Raw genomic sequence first — 11,545 nt, 5'->3', positions numbered from 1 at the left:
GCAGAAAGAGATTCGGTTTTCATCCTATGAGAAGTGGAAAGCACCAGATGGTTAAAACTTGGTAAAAGTGAGGGGGGAGGCTGGGGCAGCAGTGGGGAAGGGGCTACTGGGTTTACAGTCCAAGGTCACCCCGCTGCAGTGTGGGGAAAGCGTGGGACAGTGCCCGGGGTTGGCCTTGGGGGTGACCGCGGAGAGGAGAAATGGACCAGCCAGAGACTAGACAGTGAAACCGAAGGGACTCATCACGGATTAGGTGTGGGGGTGCCGGAGAGGGAGGTGCCAGGGGGAGGCCCAGGTTTCACTGTGCCCGTTCAGAAACTGTTAGTTTTTCAATTACTTTTGTTTTTATTTGTATCGGTTTCCTAGACTGCCGTAACAAAACTGGCAGAAACTAGGTGGCTTAAAAGAACAGTTCTGACTGTTCTGAAGACCAGACGTCTGAAGTGAAGGCGTCAGCGGGTGCAGCTGTCTCTGAAGGCTGGATGGGGGGGCCCTCCCTGCCCCACATGCCTTCCAGCGATGCCTGCGTGCCTTCCAGGGCACTCCTTGGCTTGCGGTTGCCTCACCCCAATGTCCGTCTCTGTCTTCACGTGGCCTTCTTCCTTCCTTCCTGCCAGGCATGTTCTGTCTCTTTATCTAAATCTCTCTCTCCTCTTTTTATCGGGACACCAGTCATGGGATTTGGGGTGCACCCTAAATCAGGGTGACCTCACCTTAACTCTACGAGCTTTGCAGATGATGCTCTCCGCGTACGATCACATTCAGAGCCCGAGGGACCAGGAGGTAAGTACAGCTTTTGAGGGGGACGCAGTTCAACCTACTACCTTTCAGGGTAACTTTCAGTTGTGGTTGTTCGTGTTGTAGATAAACACGAAATATGTTGATATCATCCCTGGATACCTCATTGATCCTCATCGTCGTGTTCCAACGTGTCGATTTTATATGGCATGATCCTTTTCCACCGCCCTACAAAGGAGTTCAGAATTGGTGAAACCCGTATTACAAATTCATTTTCTAGCTCACTGGTTTCTCTATTTTTAAAGACATTTTCTCATTTTCCTAGAAGATTTTTTTTTTTGGTTAAAATGCTTCATTTTATTGATAACTTTTACTTTTTTCCAAAGGAAATATGACAAAAGATCATAACTATCCTAAATGACGCCCCCAAATGTGACAGCTATACAATCCTACTAAGGACACTCTGGGTGAAGGTTCTCATCGCCCTGGCAGAGGGTTTCGCTGGTCCAAGTCCTGGCTTCTGGGAGAATTAACATGCCCAAGCCATGACTTACCCACGGAGGTCCTCCTATTAAGGAATGCATCCCCCCCGATGCATTTCTGCAACGAGACCGCCTCACGGTAAACACGGTAGCCTCGAGGCAGAACCACTATAAGTTTTACAGAGTTAAACCGTTGTGGGCAGCCTCAGATGGCTGTGAGTACTTGTATATTTATCTACACACATCTGTTACTTTACCAAAAACGGTGAACCAGAAAAATGACCCAATTTATTTTCCTAAGTCTTCAGGAAGAATAGATAAATCGGTGCCGTTTGTCCAGCCCTACAAACATGCATACTTTGTATGTTTATATCCCCCGAATCTGCTTTCTGAGTTCAGGCACAGAAGTATTTGCCTTTGATCCTCAGCCTGCTCCATTTGTTATTGTCTATAGCGATGTCAGTTCTATCAACAGGCTTTCAACTTGCCCTCCACCAAGATGTATAGATTACAGTTTGGCCTACAGAGAGACCTGTTCATGCTCCCACTACTGGCTATGGTAAACACCCCAGGCCCCGCCAAGACCCCTCCCTGCTGGCATTTGGGTTGCTCAGCCTTCTAAACAACCCAAGTCTCAGTATCCATGAAGTCTCAGGCCATAGCAATAAGCATCTTAATCTCAAATTCCTTGAATGCCTCTAACCCCGATAACTAAACCTACAGGTGAGCACCACACCATTCTCCAAGCCCCACCCCACCCCCAGATGTATTGCGATATCATAGACATATAACATTGTGTAAGTTTAAGGTGTATAATGTGATGACTTGATACACGTCTGTATTACAAAATGATCACCACAATAAAGTTTGTTAACATATTTATAACCTCACATAATTACCACTTTTTAATAGTGGTGGTGAGAAAATTTAAGATTTGGCATCTTAGTGGCTTTCAAGTGTACAATATGGTATTGTTAACTACAGTCCCCATGCTGCATATTATGTCCCCAAGACTTATCGATCTTAGATAAGAAGTTTGTACCAAAATCTGCATTTCTCCCACCGCCCAGCACCTGGCAACCACCATTCTATTGTGGCAACCACCATTCTACTATTCCTGAGTTTGGCTTTTTAATATTCAATATGTAAGTGAGATCATATAACATTTGTCTTTCTCTGTCTGACTTACTTAGCACAATGCCTTCGAGATCCATCTACCTTGTCACAAATAGTTTTCTTCTTTCTTGTGGCTACATAATATTTCAGTGTGTGTGTGTGTGTGTGTGTGTGTGTGTGTGAATAATGTTGCAGTGAATATGTAGGTGAAGATATCTCTTTGAGATACTGATTTTGTTGCCTTCATGTGAATACCCAGAGGTGGGATAGCTGGATCATATGGTAAGTTCTATTAATTCGTTTATTAATTTTTTGAAGAATCTCCATGCTGTTCCCCATTACAACTACTAATTTACATTCTCACCAACCGTGTACAGGTGTTCCCTTTCTCCACGTCCTCGCCCGCATTTGTTATCTCTTGTGTTTTTGATGACGGCCATTCTAACAGGTGTGAGGTGACATCTCGCTGTGGTTTTCATTTGCATTTCCTCTGATGATTAGTTGAGCACATTTTCATGTACTTGTCAATCATTTGTATGTCTGCTTTGGAAAAATGTCTATGCAGATCCTTTGCCTATTTTTAATTAAATTATTCATTTTTTGTTGGGGGGGGCGTTTTTGGTATTGAGTTGTTTGAGTTTCTTATATATTTTGGATACAAATCCATTTGCAAATGTTTTCTCCCATTTTGTTGGCTGCCTTTTCATTTTGTTGATTGTTTTTCTTGCTGTGCAGAAGCTTTGTAGCTCGATGTAGTCCCACTTGTTATTTTTTGCTTTTGTTGCTTTTGCTTTGGGTGTGATATCTAAAAAAATCATTGCCAAGACCTGTGTCGTCTTCTAGGAGTTTTACAGCTTTGGATCTTATCTTCAAGTCCTTAATCCATTCCAAGTAAATTTTTATGAGTGGTATAGGATAGGGGTCCAATTTCACTTTTTAGCATGTGAATATCCAGTTTTCCTAGCACCACTAAGTGAAGAGACTGTTCTTTTCCCTTTGCATGTTCTTGGCCCCCTTATCAAATATTTCTTGACCATAATAGGCATGGGTTTATCTCTGGGTTCTTGATTCTGTTCCATTGGTCCATATGGCTGTTTTTATGCCAGTACCATTATATTTTGATTACTAGAGCTTTGTAGTACAGGCAGTCACTGACTTCCGATGGTTTGAATTGTGAGTTTTTGACTTTACACTGGTGTGCGAGTGATGTGTATTTTGTAGAAACTGTACTTCAGATTTCGAATTTTTATTTTTTCCTGGGCTAGCAATATGTGATACGATACTCTCTTACGATGCTGACCAGTGGCAGTCAGATGGTTTGCCCAACTGTAGGCTAATGTAAGTGTTCTGCACATGGTTTAGTAGGCTGGGCTAAGCTATAATGTTCTATAGCTTAGGTGTGCTAAATGCATTTTTGACTTATGATATTTTCAACTTACAATGGGTTTATCAGGACATAAGCTCGTTGTGAGTTGAGGAGCATCTGTATAGTTTGAAATCAGGAAGTGTGATGCTTCCAGCTTTGGTTTTCCTCAAGCTTACTTTGGCTAGTCTTTACTGGATCCATATAAATTTTAGGGTTTTTTTTCCCCCCTATTTCTGTTAAAAAAATGCCATTAGATTTTTTGATAGATATTTTAACAATGTTAAATCTTCTGAACCATGAAATGGAATATCTTTCCATTTACTTGTGTCTTCTTCCTTTTCTTTCATTAATGTTTTAAAGTTTTCGGTGTGTAGATCTTTCACCTCCTTGATTAAATTTATTCCTAAGAATTTTATTGTTTTTCATTCCACTGTAAATAGGATTTCTTATCTTGTTACTGTAGAGAAATACAACTAATTTTTGTGTGTTGATTTTGTATCCTAAAACTTTACTTGATTTGCTTATTAGTTCTAACATTTTTTGGTGGAATTTTTAGGATTTTCTCTGTATAAGATCATGTCACCTGCAAATAAAGACGATTTTACCTCTTCTTTTCCAATTTGGGTGCCTTTTATTTCTTTCCCTGTCTAATTGCTCTGGCTAGGACTCCCAGTACTTTGTTGAATGGGAATGGTGACAGGGGCATCCTTGTCTTGTTCCTGATCTTGGAGGAAAAGCTTTCAGTTTTTCCTCATTGAGTATGATGTTAGCTGTGGGCTTGTCATATACGGCCTTTATTTTGTTCAGATTTGTTCCATCTATACCCTCTTTACTGAGAGTTTTTATCATGAGAAAAATGTTGAATTGTGTCAAGTGCTTTTTTCTGCATCTGTTGAGATGATCATGTGATTTTTATCCTTCCTTCTGCCTTGCATCATTTCACGTCTCTCGCACAAGGGTGGAGGGGTGGATTCGGCAACCTAGCTGGACTCGCTCACGGTGCGACGGATGTGGCACCATCCTGTGTCCTCTGATGCTTATCCCTAGAATAGATCCTCTGGCTTTGGATCCCTTTCTAGAGGATGCCGCGTGTGCCGCCCCTGGATTAATGAGCTCCTTACACAATAAATGTCACTAAATGAACGACTGAGTCTGAACACTCGTGTTGGGGTGTAGCCTCTGTCCCGTGCAGAGTACCCTCAGCATGTCTTCCCACCAACGGCCCTTGATTCATGAGCCGTTGCTGCTTCACAGACACACCTGGCTTCCCTTTCTGCCTTTTCAGAGGAGAGTGAAGGACACTAAGGATGCTCACTGAAATCACGCTGGGGAATTCCTTTGCAAATGCTTCTGGATTGGGATGGGTTTCTGTCCCAGCCTGTGCCTGGGGACACATCCGATTGATTCATACTGAAAGGATTCGTTAGAAGATCCCTCTTGGTGCTTTAAAGTTGTCTTTGCAATTATTGTAAAATGTTTCAGTTGGCTGACAGGTAGGAAATGATCTATTATCAACAAAAATGCAAAGAAAGCACGTGAGGAGAAGAAGAAGGAGGAGGGAGACCAGACAACTGAGCGACGCAGGCAGGTGAACTCTCCCCAAAAGCCCTCCATGGCGCTCCAGAAGAACCTCCTCTGTGAGTTCTACCCTCGCACCATGGATCACGACGAAGTCAGAGGAGGTCACGGTCAGGAGGAAAGATGTTGTTCTTTATTCCACGTAAGTCGTGAAAATGGAAAGCCTTTTCCCTTTCGCTAAGAGATCACCTTACAAATGGGTCTGGGGAAGGGAGTGGGGACACTCCGTTAGTGAGGTTGAAAGTTTTCGGAGCCACTTCTTTCTGTGAAGTCCATTTCCTCTTTGTTTCTACCAAAGATGACTGTCCAGACTTATTTAATAAAAAATGGAGTTTAACGGTTACTTTAAAAGCTAATAATTACATGATCGGATTCAGAGTTATTCATAAACATGAGATTTGTGAAGCTATATGGTAAAATCTTTAGGTTTTTAAGGCATTATATGTGATTATATTTTAAAGGCCTCCTTTAGCACAATATGTCCTCCTTGGTGCCCAATTTATATGGGGCCACCCAGAATGAAGAGATCTAAAGGGAATAAAGAACCCATAAAGACGTAAATGGGAAACTCACCAAGTATCTGAACGACCAACATGGAAGAGACTATTTTATATATTCTGGAGGATTATATCATAAAACGGTGTTTTCAAACAGTAAAAACACTAACAAAATACAGTAGAGTTCTTTCTATAAATAAAATCTTTCACACATCCGCAACATGGAAAGCTGATGCCGGCTGGGACCCAGGCCCTGCTCTCCCACCCACCATTCCCCTGGGGTCCCTACTGGGGCCCCTGTTTTCAAAAGGAAACTGTTTGGGAACCTCTAGAAGCTCCTGCTCAGCTGTTCTCCGTATACAGTCAAAACAGTCCAAGAGTAAATGGATTTAAAGTGTGGGGGGAGGAGCATTAGATACAATAAGGAGCTTTTAAAACGTTGGCCTGAAGCGCCCCAACAGAATTCCAGTGGCTTCTAATTGTCAATAAAGGGAAGTACAAAAAGCACCTCCTTTAAGGCCACCTGTGATCGAACCTCGACCTCTGTCCATCCTAGCCTTCCGCCGCTTACCCCTGCTCTGTCTGGCCCCCGCCCACCGGCCACACCTGAACCAGGGCGAGTCTGAATGGAAATGTGCAGGAAGACCAACGTTGGATTTTGAGGATTTAGTATGAAGAAGGACTGTAATAAATTTTACATGATCATAAAATTTTCACTTTTATATTGGCTGCAACATATTTTCGACATCTCGGGTTGAACAAAATATACTATACAGTTAAATGGACCTGTTTATTTCTCTTTCTTTAAAATGTGGCTGCTAGAAACTGTACGTTCTGTGAGTTGCTTGCCTCCATGGCTGGCATGTTTCTGTTAGCGTGGCTCCAGCCTGGAGTCGCCGAGTCAGAGGACCGCAGAGGCCAGCTGGCAACGCAGCCTCTGGGGCATCCGCGGGCAGTGGTGAGGACCGTGGAGAGTCAAAGAACGTGCCCATGGCTGTCCGGGAATCTGGGCCCAGTGGTCCCCAGCTCTCCTAAGCTTTTAAAGAGACATTGGGAATCCGGGTTGTACTTGTGTGGGGGGAGTGAGCGTTCATGAGCGTGCAGGAATTTTCCAAATTTGTAAATGTTGGCGACTATCTCATAATTTTAAAAACGAACATAGCATAACACTGTCCAAGCCAAACCAAACACGTGGGGAGCCAGACCCGGCCCCCAGACTGCCAGTGCGTGCGACCGTCCTCGCTCTCTCTGTCATGATCAGGATGGTGTGCGGTCACTTTCCGGCCCACTAGCCATGCCGGCCTCCCGGACAGGCTGTCACATACCCTCCCATCCCCAGCATCTCACCTAAGGCAGCTATAGATGCTAAATAGAAGATCGTTAAATGACTAAATGAATGGTTTCTGGAATCTTCCTGTTTGGAGGTTCTTAAACAGGAATTTTTTCCTCTCTTTCTGGGGCCTGCCTTGAAGGGAGAATGAGGAACCAGCTGCTTTACCTCCCAAGATCCTTCTCCCTGGACCAAACGCTTCTGCAAAACATCCATTTCTTGCTGGCAAAAGGAGTTACTGAAGCGTCTCTTAAGTGCAGGTGTTGAAAGTTTAAAAAAAAAACCACACTTGAAAAAGAAATGCTGGAACATCATTTTTTAGTGAGGCTTGGATTCACCTGGAGCCACAGAACCAGGAGAGGCTTTGAGATTCTTCCACGCTCCTTGCTGCTCAGGTTGCAGATTGCACCCGTGGGGCAAGTGACCTGGTGTCAGGTTCTGTAAGTGGCCAGGCTGTGACCAGGTTGTGGGTGGGCTGGCCCTGAATCCAGGCTCCTCGGGATGGAATGCAGAGCTGATCATTCTGCCTAACCCAGTACCCTGAGTCATCAGATACAAGCGAGAATGTGTGGAGTTATAAAACCACACACTTGCCAGCATAAAAAAAAATTTTTTTTCACAGAGCCAACATTTTAAATCCTGCTTGTTTAAATTCTCCAGACAGTTTCTTTTTCTACTCTGGTAATTTAAAATGTAACAACTTCCTAGGAGTTAAGGGTCCTTTTCGGAGGCATAAGCACCATCACTGAACCCTTGTGACAAGGAGCAGACAAGCCCACCACGTGGGTAGAAAGGGAACCCAGGCCTGTTCCAGGTGTTTCTGTACTGTTCTAAGCTAAACAATTACATTTGATAACTTTGCATTTTTCACATAACAATAATAAACTTAAATCCGAAATCCTGAGTGCTTTATGTCAGCATGTGGGAAGCCAGCCAAAGTACCCACCATGAAAATCAGGAGAAACATAAGAAAATGTAAAAAAAAAAAAAGAGAGAGAGAGAGAGAAAGAGAGAAGGAATTAAAAACAGCTCACTCTAGAAATGCAAAACAAAAGCCACGAGCTTGAAGACAGGCCTTCAGAGAAACTAGCAGGTTTGAGAAGAGATCTGATTTTCCAGCTACTGGCACCTCAACCTTGTCTCTGCGTTTATGGAGTTTCTTCCAAGACCTCGCGAGGGTGGAGACACAGTCCTGGTAAAGTGTAGGAAGTCGGATATTCTGGCTGCTCCTGGTCAAGACCTGTTTCTCTGCACTTCGACTCCCCTCCATCACGCTTCCCCCCATGTCGGGTGGCTGGAGAGTCAGCGGGCATCGGGAGGATCCGTCTAAAGAGACGCTGAGTTGGGCTTAATGGGATATGCATGCAGAGCTCAGAGTCACGCCCATGTGCAGTTATGTCATTTGTCACTGCCAGCTGTCCTTCCACCCACCCGATGACTCGCTCAGGTCAGATACGGAGATACAAGGACACGAGGAATTATTGCAACGTGAGCGAGTCCTCCAGTGCCCGACCCGGGGCGCGCATGCTCAGTCCAAGAGAAACAAGGTTGGAAATACATAGAATCAGAAGTTACGTCATAGAAAGTTCTTCCAACATCAGGCATGAAAGTTTTAAGGGAAGGATTCGGTTCTCCTCAATGCCCATTCGAAATGAAAGTTCCCTCCTACAGAATAGTCTCCGTAATTCAGTGTGTGGCATTATAAACGCGTGGTACAGCTTTGCTCTGCCTTGAGGGGGATCGTGCAAGATCGAATTTATGAGAATTTACTCCTGTGTTTGGAGGGTACGAGCTTGAGGCAGTACTCCAGAAAGGTGAGGGTGCCCCTGAAAGCCCCAGTGGGAAGGAAGACTGATAGCGATAGTCTCAAGTTTGACAGTGACCTTAAACTTTATATGACATCAGAAATGAGTTGAAATGCTCTAAGGAAACTTTTCGAAACTCTCAATAGTAAAACAAGTGTGCTCCAGGGAGAAACGAAGTAACTTTTGTTCTACTCCATAGAAAATATTATAAACATCGTTTCTGCATGAAGAGGTGACCAGAGTGTGCAGCTAGAGCAGCTAATTGATAAAAACGGTGTGATATTTTTCTAGATCTTGTGATATTTTATATTTGGCAGCTTTTTAAAATTCGTGATACAGTGCGGCTTTCTTTCCATTTAGAATTAATATTTTTCTCTTTCGTACCTAATTTTATGTTAAAATTTTTATATTCTTTTTCTTAAAGAGGACCACTCCCCACTTGCTAAGCTTTAGGCCCCACAAAACCAGATCCACCCCTGCCCCTGGATGAAAGACGAGAAGACATTCAAGAACAATGTGAAACACATTTTCCTACTAACAAAGGAGAAAAAAAATAAGTTAAAAAAAAATTTAACAACAAAATAACCTGAAGTGGAAAAATCTGGAAATGCTAAGTTTAGCAAAGAAACATGAATACTCTGGCCCACAGGTTTGCAACCTTACGCCTCAGCAATTTTTCTCACAGCATCAGCAGCATCCCCAGGGTTCAGCCTGGATCGCAAGAACTAGATGGCCTTCCAGAAAATGTTGTCTTAATGTCCTGATTCAGAACCTGCCTTCTTCCCCTGCAAAACTCTAGCCTGGAGCCCTAGGAGGGAGAACAAAATCCAGCCTCTGCCTCGCAGTCTTTGAAGATGGCTCATCCCCACAGGCAGATGCTACCCACCCCTTCCTCCCCCAATGCCCCCATGCCCCGACCCCACTCACCCCCCCACCCCCACCCCCTGTGAACGACGGGGAAACAACAGACCCAGGGTTTAAGGGATTCGTGGTTTGTGCATCTTTTTTCCACCACAGGTATGAAATTGTCCTGTGCTACTGACGCTGTTTTCCATCGCTAGTTGTGTGATGACTGTCCATGTGAAGCATAAAATATCTCCCCCGGCCCTGGACTCATCAGTAATGCACCCTATCCACCCATAAGTCACACGCTGGTTGGTTTATTAACACAAACAGAAACTGAAGCATGTTTCCTGGACGAGGCAAAGCATTCCCTCCACCCTGCACATCCCCTCACTATTGGTCCTTATTTGAACTTGGTCTTGTCTTGCTCACTGTAGATTATGGCTTTGACACCAGCTTCTGGCCTCCTTTCCGCCTGGCAACTCCCTAAACTCCATTTCTGGCGTGGGAAACCTGCTCTGCTGTGCTGAGTCTGCCTGCCTGCTCCCTCTCCAGCAGAGATGGGTCAGCTGGCCTTGCAGAGGCCCCCGCACCTCATGGGCTCTCCTGGGCCCTACGGTCTCTTATTCCTCTGTGTGTCCTTGTCCTTGCTCCGGTTGGAGTCCCCGTGTGCAGTCTCATCGCTGCCGGCCTTGTCCTCCTTGTAGACCAGGCCCTTCCTATTCTTCCTCCATGGTCTGCTTGATTCCCAACACTGATTTTCGTCTCTGGGTCTGCTCCATCCCTACTCCATGAGTAGCCAGTCCCCAGAGTCCAGGCTAAGGCCAGATCTTGGAGAAGCACCGCCAAGGAAGGAAAGGAATCTGGACATGCTCAGTTTGGTCTTGCTTTTTCTCTTAGTCTGAACTTCCATGTTGCCTGGACGAACACACCCATACTCCAGCCCCTGCCCTAGAGAATTTCCTCGGCTCGCCTGCTCCAACAGCAGTAAACATTGGCGGCGAAGTCCATGAGGATAGAAGAATTGGGAGTTATCCGGCCCGATACTCAGGCTGAGTCTGCGGGATCCCCAGCGCCCTGCGATGCCAGCTTTGTTACCTTTGGGTTCACCCAGGTAGCCCTCTTCCTGGTCTGAAAACCAACCAGCTTCCCAAGGCCAAGAATGCCACATACAAAAACCAGCAAGACACCATTTACTGTGCAGGACTCATGTCGGATTTAACCTTTGTCTAGGACACGTGTGTGGGGGTCGGGCATGGCAAAGAGGGAACACCTGTGGACCCTTTCCTCTTTCTTCATGTGTAGGTGGTGACGGGTTTTGTTTTTGTTTTGGTTTTTGGTTTTTTTGGTCTTTTGTAATAAGGAGGTACAAATAGCTAATTTATTAAAGAAAACCTTCCAGACAGTTCAGTTTAAAATAAACGTAATCCGAACACTTTGATATAAAGCAAATTAAGCAGGAAAATCTTTCTGACAACAAAATGTGGGTAATTTCCTAAACATGGCATTTTGTTCATCGCAGAAATCTTTCCCAATGTTTCATTGAACCTTGAGGTTATGTCAGCAGAAATTACACCACCACGAAGGCAACTTAAAAGGGAGTTCCCAGCGGGTGCCATGTCTGAGAAACAACGTCGAAAGGCTGATGAGGAGTTAAGAATACTCTAAATCCAACTTTAACGTTTAAAGCGTGCAAATTCTCCATTTCGGCTGGATTTCAACCAAGAGAAAACATATTGAGAAATTAGGTCTCGATCCTAATCAGAGTAAAGCTGAGAAAGAAGGAGCGG

The sequence above is a fragment of the Pteropus vampyrus genome, unplaced genomic scaffold, assembly GCF_000151845.1.
Source record: "Pteropus vampyrus isolate Shadow unplaced genomic scaffold, Pvam_2.0 Scaffold292, whole genome shotgun sequence".
NCBI classification, from domain to species: Eukaryota; Metazoa; Chordata; class Mammalia; order Chiroptera; family Pteropodidae; genus Pteropus; species Pteropus vampyrus.
This window is presented reverse-complemented; position numbering follows the sequence as displayed.